The sequence below is a fragment of the Melanerpes formicivorus genome, unplaced genomic scaffold (genome assembly GCF_026170545.1).
Source record: "Melanerpes formicivorus ecotype bairdi unplaced genomic scaffold, bMelFor1.0.p_v2 SCAF_174, whole genome shotgun sequence".
NCBI classification, from domain to species: domain Eukaryota; kingdom Metazoa; phylum Chordata; class Aves; order Piciformes; family Picidae; genus Melanerpes; species Melanerpes formicivorus.
Window position 1 is genome coordinate 135,302 of NW_027142526.1, and position 17,140 is coordinate 152,441.

At 57.0% G+C, this 17,140-nt stretch overlaps 1 protein-coding gene across 7 annotated transcripts in view; it reads right to left on the reverse strand.

The window, feature by feature from the left end:
- The window catches only part of LOC137457366 (interleukin-13 receptor subunit alpha-2-like), a 32,903-nt gene extending 27,934 nt beyond the window's left edge, over positions 1–4,969 (reverse strand). For 2 of the 7 annotated variants that reach the window (XR_010991238.1, XM_068169263.1), the window contains exon 1: positions 4,695–4,968. The gene's annotated coding sequence lies outside the window, so the exon portion shown is untranslated. Of the gene's footprint in view, positions 1–4,694 lie in introns of all 7 variants that reach the window. The other 5 variants (XM_068169261.1, XM_068169258.1, XM_068169260.1 and 2 more) reach the window with 5 other exon arrangements.
- Positions 4,970–17,140: the final 12,171 nt, after the last annotated feature.

Here is a 17,140-nt window from a genome sequence, read left to right on the forward strand (position 1 = left end):
ACCAAGCTGGGTGGGAGAGGTGATCTGCTGGAGGGCTGGCAGAGACTTGGACAGGCTGTGGCCAGTTGGATGAGATTCAGCAAGTCCAAGTGCTGGGTCCTGCTCTTGGGTCACAACTGGGAAACTGCCCAGCAGGGAAAGCCCTGGGGGTGCTGGGTGACAGCAGCTGAACATCAGCCAGGGGCTGCCCAGGTGGCCAAGAAGGCCACCAGCAGCCTGGCCTGGAGCAGCAGTGGTGTGGGCAGCAGGAGCAGGGCAGGGTTTGTGCCCCTGGGCTCAGCACACCTTGAGTACACCTTGTGTACAAGCCACACCTTGAGTCCTGGGTTCAGTTTTGGGTCCCTCACTCCAAGAAGGACATTGAGGAGCTGGAGCAGGTCCAGAGAAGGGCAACCAAGCTGGGGAAGGGTCTGGAGAGCAGGGCTGGGGAGGAGCAGCTGAGGGAGCTGGGGGTGTTGAGTGTGGACAAGGCTGAGAGAGACCTCATTGCTCTCTGCAGCTCCCTGAGAGGAGGCTGCAGTGAGCTGGGGCTTGGGCTCTGCTCCCCAGGCTCAGAACAAGAGGAAATGGCCTCAGGCTGTCCCAGGGGAGGTTCAGGTTGGACATTAGAAGAAACTTCTTCACTGGAAGGGTTCTCCAAGCCTGGCCCAGGCTGCCCAGGGGGTGGCTGAATCCCCCCAGGCCTGGAGGTGTTTCCAAGAGGCAGAGCTGTGGTGCTGAGGGCCAGGGCTTAGCACCAGCCTTGCAGAGAAGGGTTGGGCTGGGTGCTCTTGAAGGGCTCTTCCAACAGCAAGGTTTCCATGCCATGATTCTCTGATTCAAAGCAGGGCCAGGAGCTGTTTGACTGTGCCTGTGTCATGTAAGGCACCAAGGTGGCTGCTGGGGAGCTAACACCACTGAAATCTTTACTTGCTGTAACCAATTCTGCTCCCAGAAAGGTCCATCCAGCCAAAAGCCAAATGTCACACACTCTGCCTTCCAGCTGGCTCCTCCACAGGCTCCCTTTGCTCTTCAGCTCATCACCCTTTGCTCATCCTGCTCACCACCCTTTGCTCTTCAGCTCATCACCCTTTGCTCTTCAGCTCATCACCCTTTGTTCATCCTGCTCACCACCCTTTGTTCTTCAGCTCATCACCTCTTACTCATCCTGCTCATCACCCTTTGCTCATCTGATCACCACTCTGCACTCCTCCTGCTCATCTTGGTTTCCCCTCATTGTTGATGATGTGCTGTCCATGTGGGGAATGTCTCCCTCCCTGGCAGCATGCCCTAACCAAAGCATCCACGACGTGCTGGCTCCTGCCTTCCCACTGCACTGAGTCACCTTCTGCTCCTCAAGCCATTTCTCCCCCTACCTGCATCTGCTCTTTGACTTGCTCTTACACCTCCCTGCTATGTAGCTGGGCAGGTGCTGCGGCAGGGCAGGCAGGAGCCAAGCACAGCCACCAGGCTGTGACCATCAGCCCATGAGGAGTTACCAAAACAACCTCTGCTTGCTTCTTCCCACCAAACCCATCAGCTCCCACAGCCAGAGGCTGCCTTAGGGAAGAGGGAACCCTTCCCACCACATCCCTTGGGGTGCTGCAAGGACTTCACCTGACATGGCCCAGGCCTTAATCTTTGTGGAGCTTTGAACCCAGCTGGGGATGCAGCTCCTGGAGTGGGCAGAGCCAGCTGCCAGGCTGGCTGCCAACGTGCTGCTGAAAACCTGAGCACACTGCTGAGAGGCAGGAAAGCAGCTTGGCCACCAGAGCGATGTGACAGAAGGCAGCCAGGCTCCCAGTGCTAAATCCTGAGGACAGGAGGTGGAACATCTCCTGCTGCTGAGGGGGTCTGGAGCCAGGCCAAGGGGGAATGGTTTGGAGCTGAGGCAGAGCAGGGTTAGAGTGGAGCTGAGGAAGAAGTTCTTCAGTGTGAGGCTGGGGAGACTCTGGCACAGGCTGCCCAGGGAGGCTGTGGCTGCCTCCTGCCTGGGGGTGTTGAAGGTTGGATTGGATGAAGACTTGGGCAGCCAAGCATAGTTGAGAGGCTTCCCTGCCCATGGCAGGGGGTTGGGGTAGATGATCCCTGAGGTCCCTTCCAACCTGAGCCATTCTAGGAAGGCAGAGACATTTCCAGGTGCCCTCCCAGAGAGTGGTAAAGCAAGGCTGGCAGTGGGCAGCACACTGCAGGCCAGCCCTGGATGTATGGATCAGGAAGGAAATGTGGTGGACAAAGCAGCATGTGTGATGTGCAAAGACAATGCTGCTGCCCAGCACCAGCACCAGCAGAGAAGACAGCCAGTGCTGCACCTCAGCTTTCAGCCAACTCAAAACAAGAGGAACCTGATGGCTCTGCAGCGTTTCTTCAAACTCCGTTTTCCTCCCCAGGCCTGGAGCCATTAGAACAAGCAGAGGGGAGTTTCCCTTTCCCTTCTCCTTTAAACTCTACCCAGTGCCTTGTACTGGAGAGTCTGCAGAAGTGTTGGCAGAGGTCCTTCTGCTGTCATCACTGCACAGGGGGAGTACCAAGAGTAGAAGGCAGAGTTTCTGTACCGCTGAATGCCCTCTCCTGGAATGCTGAGGCACTTGGCACTTCCTGCTCTCACTTTCGTTTTTGCCTCCTGCATTCATCTCCAGGCCAGGGCAGGACCTGCCAGCTGCCAGTGCTCAGCTGTCATCCCTGCTGGGTCTGGGCAGGCACATCCCAGGACAGCCAGGCAGCCCTAGGAGGCTGGCTGGCAGGAGTGGTCTTTCCCCCAGCACAATGCAGCCAGTGAGTCCTGCAGGTGCTCTGCTGATAGAGGCTCTGCTGCTATGAGCAGGATCTGGCAGGCAGATCCAGAGGGGTGAGCTCAGGGTCAGCCATAAGCTGGGCAGCTGGCAGACACAGGAGAAAGAGCAAGGTCCAGGACAGTATCACAGGCTGGTCCTTGAACCCCAAGCTGCAACCCTGGGGGATATCAAACAGCCTTTGCCTTGGGGGCAGGTGGTCATCCTCCAGCTTGTGGCACTGGCTGGGGGGGTGGTGAGGGGGTGGTGGTGGCAATTCTGGGCTGCTCTCCTGGCCCTTCTGCCTCCCAGACAGCAGCCAGGGATCACCAATGCAAACAGCAGCCCAAGGCTGAACCACGGAATGTTGGAAGGGACTTCTGGAGAGCATCAGAGCATCCAGTCCAGCCCCACCCTGCTCCAGCAGGGCACCCACAGCAGCTTGCCCAGGGTCACAGTGGCCAGGGGGGGCTGGAAGCTCTGCACAGCCTCCAGTTCTTCCCTGTCTGTAAGTGAAACAGGGCAATGCCTCCTTCCTCACTGTGCTCATTCCTCATGTCAGAGCCTTCTCATCATGTTTTCCTTCATGGGAAGATTTGAACAAGTCAGTGTCTCCTGTAAACTCCTTAGAGGCACTGAAAGAGGCTGCATGAAATATTTTGATGAAGTACCAAAGTTTGCCCTGCTGCTGGAAGGGAGGAGGAGAAACCCCTTTTTATTTGATTTACTGATCTAAAAGAAAAAGGGAAAGCCTCCCCCTCCCCCCCCCCCCTTCCCCCCCCCCAAGGACTGCTGACTGCCTTTGTTCTGTTCAGTTGCAAAGCACTGAGAGCTCTCCCAAGACAGCAAACAGTAACCCAGAGGAGCTGCTCGGCCAGCCAGAGCCCCTGCAAGGTACCTGCTGACAGCAGCCCAATGCTGATTCAGCACAGGCACAAACTCTGCTAATTCTATGAACAGCTGTTTAAATCTGCCCATGAACGAAAAAACAGTGAGAGGACTCTGAAATGAGGATGAGCACAGTGAGGAAGCAGATACTGATCTGCAAGGGACATCTTCCAGTGAGGGAAAAACTGGAGCAGGCTGCCCAGAGAGGTGGTGGAGTCTCCTTCTCTGGAGAGCCTCCAACCCCACCTGGACATTGTGATCCTGAGCACCCTGCTGTAGGTGGCCCTGCTCCAGCAGCAGGCTTGAACTGGATGATCTCCAGAGGCCCCTTCCAAGCCCTGCCAACATTTTGTGGTTCTGTGAAAGCCTTGGGCTGCTGTTTGCATCGGTGATCCCTGGCCACCATGTGGGAAGCAGATGGGCCAGGAGAGCAGGCCAGCATTGCCAGCCCCTCCAAGAGTGCCTCAAGCTCCAGGAAAGCCACCTGCCCCCAAGGCAAAGGCTGTTTTATATCCCTCAGTGTTACCCAGAGCAGCCAGAGAGTGGCTGGCAAGAGATGGGATGTGTTTGAGCAACAATGGTGTAAACACACACACACACACACACACACACACACACACACACTCATCCACATGCAAATCTGCAGTTCAGCCACCAGCTCCAGCCCTGAGCAGATGCACCCCACGTTATTTCGAGATCACAGACATCACTACCAGTGAGGGGAGAAAAGGGAGAGCTGGAAAAGTCAAGTTTCCATGGAAATGCTGGAATGGAGAGATCCTTACTCTGCTTTACACCAGAGCCAGGTGGACTTTCAACAGCATACACAACAAAATAAACCATGACATGGAGCAAATTCTTCCAGCCCCCTCCTCCCTTTAGCCTCAGGACAGCAGAGAGAGCTGCTGAGACTGAACTCCGGTCAGGGCTTACCACAAGGAGCTGAGCTGCTGAGACTGAACTCCGGTCAGGGCTTACCACAAGGAGCTGAGCTGCTGAGACTGAACTCCGGTCAGGGCTTACCACAAGGAGCTGAGCTTTTCCTCGGGGGCTTACCGTAAGGAGTTGTGCTTCTCCTCGGAGCCAGGTAACTGCGCCAGACGCAAATGCTCCCCAGCGGCTGTCTTGAGCGGGGAGGGGGGAAGGAAAAAGGAAAATCAAAAATAAAAAGAAAGCAGAAACGCAGCAGACGGCGAGAGAGCCGTCCCGGGGATCGCCCTGCCGATGGAGAGCAAGCTTCGAGCGGCCGCCCCTGCAGAGCCAGCCCTGAGAGCGGTTTGTGTGTGCGATGCACGGGAGGAGCGCTGCCGACTGCCCGCCGCAGGCATCGGGCTCCTCATCCTCTCCCGGCCAGCAGGGTGAGCACACCGCGGGGGGGGCACACCGCAGGGGGAGCACATCGCAGGGGGAGCACATCTCAGGGGGAGCACACCGCAGGGGGAGCACATCTCAGGGGGAGCACACCGCGGGGGGAGCACACCGCAGGGGGAGCACATCGCAGGGTGTGCACATCGCAGGGTGTGCACATCGCAGGGGGAGCACATCGCAGGGGGAGCACATCTCAGAGGGAGCACACCGCAGGGGGAGCACACCGCAGGGGGAGCACACCGCGGGGGGAGCACACCGCAGGGGGAGCACATCTCAGAGGGAGCACACCGCAGGGGGAGCACATCGCAGGGGGAGCACATCGCAGGGGGAGCACATCTCAGAGGGAGCACACCGCAGGGGGAGCACATCTCAGGGGGAGCACATCGCAGGGGGAGCACACCGCAGGGGGAGCACATCGCAGGGGGAGCACATCGCAGGGGGAGCACACCGCAGGGGGAGCACACCGCGGGGGGAGCACACCGCAGGGGGAGCACACCGCAGGGGGAGCACATCTCAGGGTGTGCACATCTCAGGGGGAGCACACCGCAGGGGGAGCACACCGCGGGGGGAGCACATCTCAGGGGGAGCACACCGCAGGGGGAGCACACCGCGGGGGGAGCACATCTCAGGGGGAGCACACCGCAGGGGGAGCACATCTCAGGGGGAGCACATCTCAGAGGGAGCACATCGCAGGGTGAGCACATCGCAGGGGGAGCACATCTCAGAGGGAGCACACCGCAGGGGGAGCACATCTCAGGGGGAGCACATCCCAGGGGGAGCACACCGCAGGGGGAGCACATCTCAGGGGGAGCACATCTCAGAGGGAGCACACCGCAGGGGGAGCACATCTCAGGGGGAGCACATCCCAGGGGGAGCACACCGCAGGGGGAGCACATCTCAGGGGGAGCACATCCCAGGGGGAGCACACCGCAGGGGGAGCACATCTCAGGGGGAGCACATCTCAGGGGGAGCACGTCTCAGGGGGAGCACACCGCAGGGGGAGCACACCGCAGGGGGAGCACATCTCAGGGGGAGCACATCCCAGGGGGAGCACATCTCAGGGGGAGCACACCGCAGGGGGAGCACATCTCAGGGGGAGCACATCGCAGGGGGAGCACACCGCAGGGGGAGCACATCTCAGGGGGAGCACGTCTCAGGGGGAGCACACCGCAGGGGGAGCACACCGCAGGGGGAGCACATCTCAGGGGGAGCACATCCCAGGGGGAGCACATCTCAGGGGGAGCACACCGCAGGGGGAGCACATCTCAGGGGGAGCACATCTCAGGGGGAGCACATCGCAGGGGGAGCACACCGCAGGGGGAGCACATCGCAGGGGGAGCACATCTCAGGGGGAGCACATCGCAGGGGGAGCACACCGCAGGGGGAGCACATCGCAGGGTGAGCAGCAGCTGGCTCTGCACCAGCCCTGGCAGGGGGGGCCAGGGGCGGGTTCGGGGGCTGCCTGCTCACGATGCAATCTGATCCGCACCCCCGGCCCGATCAGTGTGAAGTGCAAGGACCCTGTGGAAGTGCACCGCTTCCAGCCAGCCGCTGGGAGGTTGCAGCGAGACGAGGCTGCTGGGGCACGGGGATCCCAGCATGGGGATGATGAAGGGGAAACATCAAATCCTATATTGGAGAAGGGACCTCTCATTCTCTAACCCTATACCAGAGACCCATCCTTGATCAGAGGGGCAATCAGGCTGCCTTGCACTGCACAGTACCAGACACAGCTGCTCCATCAAAGGGGTCCCCCTGGGGAACAGTGAAACGTTTATCCATAAGGGTCAAGGTTTGCATCCTATTGACAGCAACCTCCAAAAAAATAAAAGGCAGACAGCTGTGATCAGAGGAAGTGGGACAGGCTGAAAACTAGTCCATGGGGCAGAGGTGAAACACACACCGTGAGGAAGCCTTTACTGGAGGGCGGAACGGGGGCGGAGAGGGGGAGGATGCCAATGTTAGTGAGTTCCTGTCTGGAATTCCCCCTGTCTGTGCCTGGTCTCGGAACACTAAAGGCTGTGTAGGTCTTTACCACATAAGCACCTGCGTGAGCTGCCACAGGGGGCAGGGGTTTGGAGGAAAGATCACAGTATCACAGTCTCACAGTATCACTTAGGTTGGAAAGGACCTCGAGGATCATCGAGTCCAACCTATCAACACAGACCCCATGACCAGACCATGGCACCAAGTGCCACATCCAATCTCCCCTTGAACGCCTCCAGGGTCGATGACTCCACCACCTCCCTGGGCAACCCATTCCAATGCCGAATGACTCGCTCGGTGAAGAACTTCCTCCTCACCTCGAGTCTGAACCTCCCCTGGCGCAGCTTGAGACTGTGTCCTCTTGTTCTGGTGCTGGTTGCCTGGGAGAAGAGGCCAACCCCTTCCTGGCTACAATCACCCTTCAGGTAGTTGTAGAAGGCAATGAGGTCACCCCTGAGCCTCCTCTTCTCCAGGCTAAACAACCCCAGCTCCCTCAGCCTCTCCTCCCAGGGCTGTGCTCAAGGCCTCTCCCCAGCCTTGTTGCCCTTCTCTGGACACCTTCAAGTCTCTCAATGTCCTTCTTAAACTGAGGGGCCCAGAACTGGACACAGGACTCAAGGTGTGGCCTAACCAGAGCAGAGTACAGGGGCACTATGACCTCCCTGCTCCTGCTGGCCACACTATTCCTGATGCAGGCCAGGATGCCATTGGCCCTCCTGGCCACCTGGGCACACTGCTGGCTCATATTCAGGTGGCTGTCGATCAGCACCCCCAGGTCCCTCTCTGTTTGGCAGCTCTCAGCCACTCCGACCCCAGCCTATAGCCCTGCATGGGATTGCCGTAGCCAAAGTGCAGCACTCGGCACTTGGACTTGTTGAATGCCATCCCGTTGGCCTCTGCCCATCTGTCCCCCCTGTCCCCAGCGCTGTCAGAAAGATGCCTGCTTCAGAACCCTCTGGAGTTGTGGGGTTCATCGCTGCAGACCAGGGACAGGGTGACAGCAACCCCTCAGCCACCGGGCTATGGGCTCTAAGGGCTGGGCCAGAGGGGGAGCAGAGGGGAAAAGCTTGCAGGTCCTGTGTGGTAGCTTCAGGATGTGCCTGGAAAGTTTCCCACAGAACCTGATCAGGAAGTAATAGAATGTAAATAAATCACTGTTGGGTGGAAAAAGGAAAACAACGATGAGGGCTAAACAATCCATTGGCAGACAACTGCCCGAAAACTTAGAGAGGCAAACTAACTTTCTCTCTTCTTCCTCTGCTCTGGCTGGGCTTCTCCTGGCTTTCCTGCCCTTGGCTGCATTGCTTTGTTGTGGCCAGGCCCTAACAAGCAACCCCCTGCTCTTCTCTCTCCTCTGGCAGGTATCTTGCACACATTCATTGCATGGCATTGCAGGTTGTAGTTTTGCTTGTCAATGCAGCCTGACTTGCTTCCAGCTGAGCCACTCTGGCAATCTGTGCAGCCCACCACAATCCTGGTTGGTCTCAGAGGTCTCCCAGTTCCTATCATCTGCACTGTGGTGCCTGCTGCAGCTCTGAGCCTCCTGAGCTAGCACTCAGCAGCACCCCAGCTATGGGGCTGCAAGTGCCTGCAGGCAGGAGACAGCTGCACCACTTCACTTGTGAGGGATAAAAAAGGAAACAAACAACCGGGTTTGGTCTTCAAAGCTCCTCAGGCCTCAAGGAATAGCTGCACTCCGGTGTTATTTGCCATGAAATGTGTTTTGACTAAGGCTGCTGATCAGCTGAGTGCTGCTGTCACACAGGCACAAAGCAGCTGGGAACATCCTGCCCCAAGCACGTGCAGGCAGAAGCCACGCTGGTGGGCTGGGGCTGATTCACTGAGGGAGCAGATCCCAGGGATGACGCTGCAGGACCTCAGCTACAAACTCCAGCGCTGAAGGAGGAGCTGCTGGCAGGGTGCTCACCAGGTAAGTTGGTCTTCCCCAGCACCAGTCAGGATTGGTGCAACCAGGAGGAAGCTAGGTCTCAGCAGTGTGATTTGGGTGGTGGATGCTTCTTACACAGGCTGGTTCTGCAACTGGCAAGCTGGTGAGGGAAAACAAGGGCAGTGATGAAATCCCTGCACATCCCCAGCAGCAGGCACATGGTGGGTTAGGTAACAGTGAAAAGCAAAGCAGAGGAACAGTTAATCCAGAGCAGACCCAGGAGCTGCTCCCCATGGAGCACTGCCATAGAAGACACCTTCCTCCAGCTGCTGCAGGGCTGTGGGCTGCTGAGGAGACCCAGGACACAACACACACAGCCTCACAGGATCAGAGGATGTTAGGGGTTGGAAACGACCTCTGGAGAACTTCCAGTCCAACCCCCTGCCACAGCAGGAGCATAGAATCCAGCACAGCTCACACAGGATAATGCAGCTCAGCAGTGCCTGGAAAGGCAGAGCCCTGCTTTGCAAGTGTCCTCTGCCACTCTAGTAGGGGAACAGAGTGAGTCTGGCCAGAGGTGGCCCTGGGATGTTGGGGACAAAAGGGTTTGCAAGATAGTGTATCAACAATTCACAAAGAAGTTCACCTGCAGCACTGCCTCTAGCTCTGGAGCCCAGCACAAGAAGGACCTGGAGCTGCTGGAGAGGCTCCAGAGGAGGCCACCAAGATGAGCAGAGGCTGCAGAACCTCCCCTGTGGGGCCAGGCTGGGAGAGTTGGGGCTGTGCAGCCTGGAGAAGAGAAGGCTCCAGGGAGACCTCAGAGCAGCCTGCCAGGACCTGAAGGGCTCCAGGAGAGCTGGGGAGGGACTTGTGACAAGGGCTGGGAGTGCCAGGATGAGGAACAATGGCTTTGAGCTGGGAGAGGGGAGACTGAGAGTGGAGATGAGGAAGAAATTGTTGAGAGTGAGGCTGGGGAGACTCTGGCACAGGCTGCCCAGGGAGGCTGTGGCTGCCTCCTGCCTGGAGGTGTTGAAGGCCAGGCTGGATGAGGCCTTGAGCAGCCTGTGCTGGTGGGAGGGGTCCCTGCCCATGGCAGGGGGCTGGAGCTGGATGATTCTGAAGGTCCCTTCCAACCCAAAGCATTCTATGACTCTGATTCCTGTAACCAGACCTGAGTGTAACATTGCTCAAACATCTACAGTAAATCTGCAGAGCCACAGCCCTGGGTGGGCCATTCCCATGCAAGTTTCTTCATAATACTTTGCAATAGGAGCTGTGTTGGGTTTGCCCTTTGGGAGAAGCTCAGAGAGCAGCATTTGCAGCAGCCAAGGCCTTTTGCCTCAGGGCACAGTAATCTGCAGGAAATACAGCCATGGCAAGGGTCAACAGAGCTGGGTTTCCCCTGGGTACAGCTGGCCACATTGCCAGAGCCAAAACCCTGATGATATGGACAATGTGCAGTTAGCAGCCCAGGGAATAGATGACCTGAGACACTACTGATGAGCTGCAAAGCAATGTTGTGTTGAGTCACAGCATCACAGCTCACAGGATGTCAGGGGTTGGAAGGGACCTCTGGAGAGCTTCCAGCCCCCCCTGCCACAGCAGGAGCAGAGAACCCAGCACAGGTCACACAGGAAGACATCCAGACAGGGCTGGGAAGGCTGCAGAGCAGGAGACTCCACAACCTCTCTGGGCAGCCTGCTCCAGGCCTCTGGGACCCTCACACTGCAGAAGTTCCTCCTGTTGAGGTGGAACCTCCTGTGCTGCAGTTTCCATCCATTGCCCCTTGAGCCTGTCCTTGCAGAGACACTGCTGCAAAGCCCTGTGAGCAAGCAACTGCCTGAGATCCCCCTCAGCAGCTGCTGAGTGTGCAGAGCTCATAGCATCCCACAAGCCTCCTCTGCCAAGGAGTCCTGCAGCTGGCAGTTACAAGTGTGCAGCACCCATGGTTTGCTTAGATGGAAGCAGTTTGTGTCCCCAGGCACACCCTTGTCTGGTGACAGTTCCTCAACTCCCTTTCAGGCCACAAGGACGCTGCAAACCAGAGCTTTGGAAAGCTCCACCAGCCCCTTCTAGCTCTTGGGAGGAGAGCACAAGACGACAGCTGGCCGGCACAGCCCTGCCAGGCTGTGCAGCAGCTTGCCCTCAGTGAGGCAGGTGGTCACATTGCTGTGATAAAGGTTATGCCCACATGCAAAGTGGGGAGAAATCTTGGTTCTTCACCACCCCAAGCCCCTTCTCCTGCTGCATTTCCCACTCTTGGGGGACTGTCAGCTCCCAGAATAAGCCCAGGCCACACAGGAGCAGCTCAGTTACTGGTAGGAAGGAACTAGGAATGCCCCAGAGTCACCTTGCAGGCAGCTCTCAACCTGTTCAGAGACTGCTTGGGCATGTTGCACACCGGCTGTGGGCTAACACCTGCCAACTGAAGTGCCATGCTTGAGACATGCCAACCTCCTGAGGGTGCAGCACTGCTGGGTGTGGAGGATTCAGCCCCAAACCCCATCATGATATTTCCTACCTGCTCCCTTCTCCAACTTCCACTGCTGCTGTGCTCCACAGCTGGGGCTTGCCCTGCACTGCTAAGAGCTGACTTGGTACATCTGAGTAACAGTGGAAAGAATTAGAGCAGGGGAAATAATGTTTCAACAGCCTTGGAAAAAGACAAGAAGGATCCTAAAGCATCCTTCATCAACACCAATCAACTGGCACTTACAAGAGGGATTCCAGATGGAGGAGGAAGAATCAAAGAATGGTTTGGCTTGGAAGGGAGCTCCAGAGCTCACCCAGCCCAACCCCCTGCACTCAGCAGGGACATCCTCCACTGGAGCAGGCTGCCCAGAGCCCTGTCCAGCCTCACCCTGAATATCTCCAGGCATGGAGCCTCAACCACCTCCCTGGGCAGCCTGCTGCAGTGTTCCAGCAGCCTCCTGGGGCAGAACTTGTTCCTCACATCCAATCTCAATCTGCTCTGCTCTCATCTCCAACCACTGCCCCTGGGGCATCCCTGCAGGCCTTTGGGAACAGTCCCTCTGCAGCCTGCTTGGAGCCCCTGCAGGTACTGGCAGGCTGCTCTGAGGTCTGCCTGGAGCCTTCTCCAGGCTGAACAAAAGTTCTATGAAGTGTGGAAAGATAAATATTTATTTGACTGAAAGGATCTCAGCAGGTTGCCAGCTTTCATAGAAGACATTCCTCAAACTCGTTGGTGCAGCAATCTGCACTCTTGTGACTGGAAGTCAGCTCCATGCTCCTCAGTTCCTCCCAGCTGACTGGGAAGGGGCTTTACAACACACTTCTGATCCAGCTATAACCCTGGAACTTGAACAGTTGCCTTCTTCTGAGAATCTGCCATTCTGCCTCCAGCTGTATCTTCAGAAAGCCTCTGGGGAGATGCTGGGGCAGCAGTCAGGCTCTGAGGCTTCCTTAGTGAAACCACACTTCCCCCTGGGTCACCTGAGGCATGAAGCCCCTTGGTCCCTGCATTAGCTTGGCCCAAACCATCACATGCTGTGGACCAGAGGATCACAGAATGGCTCAGGCTGGAAGGGACCTCAGAGATCATCTACCCCAAGCCCCTGCCATGGGCAGGGAAGCCTCTCAACTACACTTGGCTGCTCAAGGCCTCATCCAGCCTGGCCTTCAACACCTCCAGGCAGGAGGCAGCCACAGCCTCCCTGGGCAGCCTGTGCCAGAGTCTCCCCAGCCTCACTCTCAAGAACTTCTTCCTCAGCTCCACTCTAACCCTGCTCTGCCTCAGCTCCAAACCATTGCCCCTTGGCCTGGCTCCAGACCCCCTCAGCAAAAGTCTCTCTGCAGCTTCCTGCAGGATCCCTTCAGGTGCTGGCAGGCAGCTCTGAGGTCCCCCTGGAGCCTTCTCCTCTCCAGGCTGCACACCCCCAGCTCCCTCAGCCTGGCCTCACAGCAGAGGACCATTGTAAGCCAATTGTCCTTGGAATAAACAGGCTTTGAAGAAAATCCAGGTATGGTCAGGATGAGCAGAAAAGGTCTTCACAGCCATTCAGCCACTGACATCACAGAATCACAGAACTGTCTGGTCAGAAAAGCCCTTTCAGCTCACCCAGTCCAACCCTTCTCTAACTCTGTTGAGTCTGGGGCTGACCCATGGCCCTCAGTACCACAGCACTGTGTCAAATGGCCATGTCACAGAGGCACAGAATCAACCAGGCTGGAAGAGATCCCCAAGATCACCAAGTCCAGCCAACCACCAGCCCTGTCTAATCAACCAGACCATGGCACCAAGTGCTTCATCCAGGCTTTGCTTAAACACCTCCAGGGATGGGGACTCCACCACCTCCCTGGGCAGCACATCCCAAAGGCCAATCTCTCTTGCTGGGAAGAATTTCTTTCTAAGACTAAGCTTAAACTTCCCCCTGGCACAGCTTGAGACTGTGTCCTCTTGTTCTGGTGCTGGGTGACTGGGAGAAGAGACCAACCCCCGCCTGGCTACCACCTCCCTTCAGGTACTTGTAGAGGGCAATGAGGTCTCCCCTGCTGGGACTGCAGGTAGCAGCAGGCAGAGGTCATCACCATCTCTGTTGGCATAAGAGCTCCTGTTCAGCTTGGTGCCCACCCTGCCTGCCCTGGGTGGAGGAGTGGACATGGGAAAGGGGAAAGCACTGGGGGTGGTTGTGGGCTGCTGCAGGAGATGAGAAGGGGCTGGAGGAGAGGAGAAAAGAGGGCACTGCCCAGCACGAGAGGATTGCTCCATAGGGTGCAGACGAGTCACAGCTCCCTTGGGGATCTGCCTTGGCTCATATTAAAACCTACAGCACTGTCCACCATGGGCTCCCTGTTTTCAGTCTGAGAATGTCAAACATAGACCAAATCTTCCCCTATGTCCAGGTTTCCTGCCTGTGGCTGTTGAGCACAGCAAACAGTCAGGAGAGGTCAGACAGCCTCCCCAGCAGAGCACCAGCCAGACACTGTCTTCCTCCTGCTGTGGAACAACACAACCAGCAAACATGCTCCCACCCCTACCCACCCTGGCAGCCCAGTGCCTGCTTTTGGTCTGAAATGTGTCTCTTGCATCCATTTCAGGAAACTCTCTGGCTCACAGCAGCACTTTCTGTGGGTGCTGTTCATGGCATCACAACACATGAACCTGGGAGCTTCACTTCCCAGGGTGGTGTGGGGCAGGGCAGAAATGCCTTTGGATGCCCTCAGTCCATCCAAATCACAATGCACCTGGCAGCTTGACCCCCAGCAGAGAGACCTCTCCCTGCCAGCCAGCTGCTCCCTGGGGAGCTGTGTCAGAGCAAACCTGCTTGTGAAGCAACAGAGCCACACAATGGGTTGGGTTGGAAGGGACCTCAGAGATCATCCAGCTCCAGCCCCCTGCCATGGGCAGGGACCCCTCCCACCAGCACAGGCTGCTCAGGGCCTCATCCAGCCTGGCCTTCAACACCTCCAGGCAGGAGGCAGCCACAGCCTCCCTGGGCAGCCTGTGCCAGAGTCTCCCCAGCCTCACTCTCAACAGTTTCTTCCTCATCTTCTTCCTCTGAGGTCTCCCTGGAGCCTTCTCTTCTGCAGGCTGCACAGCCCCAACTCTCCCAGCCTGGCCCCACAGGGGAGGTTCTGCAGCCTCTGCTCATCTTGGTGGCCTCCTCTGGAGCCTCTCCAGCAGCTCCAGGTCCTTCTTGTGCTGGGGCCCAGAGCTGGAGGCAGTGCTGCAGGTGAGCTCTGAGCAGAGCAGAGCAGAGGGGCAGAATCCCCTCCCTGTGCTGCTGCTCTCCCTGCTCTGGCTGCAGCTCAGCACTCAGCTGGCTCTGGGCTGCCAGGGACCAGTGCTGGCTCAACCCCTGACATTCTGTGATCCTATGGGAAAGTCCAAATGACAGAAAAACAGCAAAGGGAGAGGTTTCTTTCTTCATCTGTACCTGTGGGAACAGAAGTTACCAACTCTGCTGTGTTCTACAGATGCCTTCTAAGCACATTATGGCAACTTTGAGATTGCTTTTAGTGAAAAGAGAACTTCCTGTTGGTTAATGATAGCTGAGAGGCCAAATAATGCCAACAAATGAAATTCAAGGTACTGGGAAGTACTGGAGGAATCCAGGGCTGTTCCCTAAATACAAGGTTTGTCATCTTGGTTTATGCATCCCACTGAATCGTTTCAGTTCTGGGCTCCCCAGCTGCAGAAGGACAAAGAGCTCCAGGAGAGAGTCCAGCACAGGGCCAGGGAGCTGCTGAGGGCACTGCAACAGCTCTCAGCTGAGGAGAGGCTGAGAGAGCTGGGGCTGCTTAGCCTGGGCAAGAGGAGGCTGAGGGGGATCTGATCAATGCTTACAGATAGCTGAGGGCTGGGGGTCAGGGAGATGGGGCCAGGCTCTGCTCAGTGGTGCCCTGGGACAGGACAGGAGGCAGTGGGCACAAAGTCGAACAGAGGAAGCTCTGACCATGAGGAGCAACTTCTTGAGTGTGAGGCTGCTGAGCCCTGGAGCAGGCTGCCCAGAGAGGTTGTGGAGTCTCCTGCTCTGGAGCCTTTCCAGCCCTGTCTGGATGTGTTCTGTGTGCCCTGCCCTGGCTGACCCTGCTCTGGCAGGGCCTTGGTCTGGGTGACTTTCAGAGATCCCTTCCAACCCCTTCTGTTCTGTGATTCTGTGATTCTGTGAGCAAGATACAGCTGCAAGCTCTCAGAGGGCACCTGTGGGAAGTCTCCTGTGAGATAAGGCTGCTCCTAAGCCACCAGCAGAAGTCAAAAGCTGGCAGAGGGAGTTTCCAAAGACTCGAGGAAGGAGCAGTGATATCATGCACAAGCAAGCATGAGACTGCTCACAGGAGGTCAAGTATCAAGTGCTTGGGGTGGTCCAGGAGCTGTATTTCTGTCTCCTACCTCTGCTCTTTTGCAATCCTGGTTTGCAAAGAGGGGCAGAGATTTCCCCACCACTTTAGCACAAACAATCCACTCAGTCTTTCCCTGCTCTTCCTGGGAAACAGAAGTTTATCTTGCTGGAGCCAAAAATCACAGAATTATCACTGCTGGCAGAAGCAGCTCAGTTTCATCACTGAAGTGACTTCCTGGAGAAAGAACAGAGTGAACTCACCCAGCTCAGCACACAGCAGCATATCCAAGCTAGGCACAGCACCCACTGAGCAGTGGGGAACTGCTTGGGCATCAACAGCATTCGTGGCCAAATGCAGAGCTGCTTACCCACTCCCACATCCCAGAGCTGAAAGCTCTCCGCCTCCTTTCTCCTGCTGGAGTTTCTGAGGGGCTGCAGAGCACACAGAGTGCAGGATGGCTTGTCTCAGCAGGTCTTCCCCAGAGTTCATGCTCTGGGAAGCACTGAGCTTGCTGCTGCTTCCCTCCTTTTTTCTTTTCTTCACAGCATCACAGACATTAGAGGTTGGAAGGGACCTCCAGAGACCATCCAGTCCAAGCCCCTGCCACAGCAGCATCACCCAGGGCAGTCTGCACAGGAATGCATCCAGGGGGGTTTGGAAAGTCTCCAGAGAAAGAGACTCCACAGCCTCTCTGGGCAGCCTGCTCCAGGGTTCCAGAGCCCTCACATCAAAGAAGTTTCTCCTCATGTTGAGCTGAAACCTTCCATGTTCAAGCTTGAGCCTGTTGTTCCTTGTCTTTTTCCTGTACACCACCCAAGAGAGCTTCGCCCCCTCCACTTGACCCCCACCCCTCAGCTATTGATAGGCATTGATCAGATCCCTCTCAGCCTTCTCCTCTCCAGACTAAACAGCCCCAGGGCTCTCAGTCTCTCTTCACAGGGCAGATGCTCAAGTCCCCTAAGCATCCTCCTGGCTCTCCCTTGCACTCTCTCCAGCAGGTCTTTGTCTCTCTGGAACTGGGAAGCCCAGCACTGGACACAGGATTGCAGCTGTGGTCTCAGCAGGGCAGAGCAGAGGGGCAGCAGAACCTCCCCAGCCCTGCTCCAAACTCCTCTTCCTGCCCTCCAGGACCCCATTGGCTCTCTTGGTCCCCAGGGCACATTGCTGTCCCATGCAGAGCTTGCTGCCCACCAGCACTCCAAGGTCTTTCTCCATGGAGCTGCTTTCCTGCAGGGCAGCCTCTAACCTCATTATTGGAGAGTCTGCAGATGAAGAGCAAGATGGAAGAGCAGCTCAGGGACTGCTGCCTGGCAATGTCACACTCCAAATAACATGCATTTACGTCGAGGTATCAGTGTTTCTCACTCAGGCTGCTAAAGGGTTTCAAGAAGCCCCTGAGCCTGGAGCAGAACCCCACCTGTAAACACCTTAGGGAGACCACAAGCAGCCTCTCTGA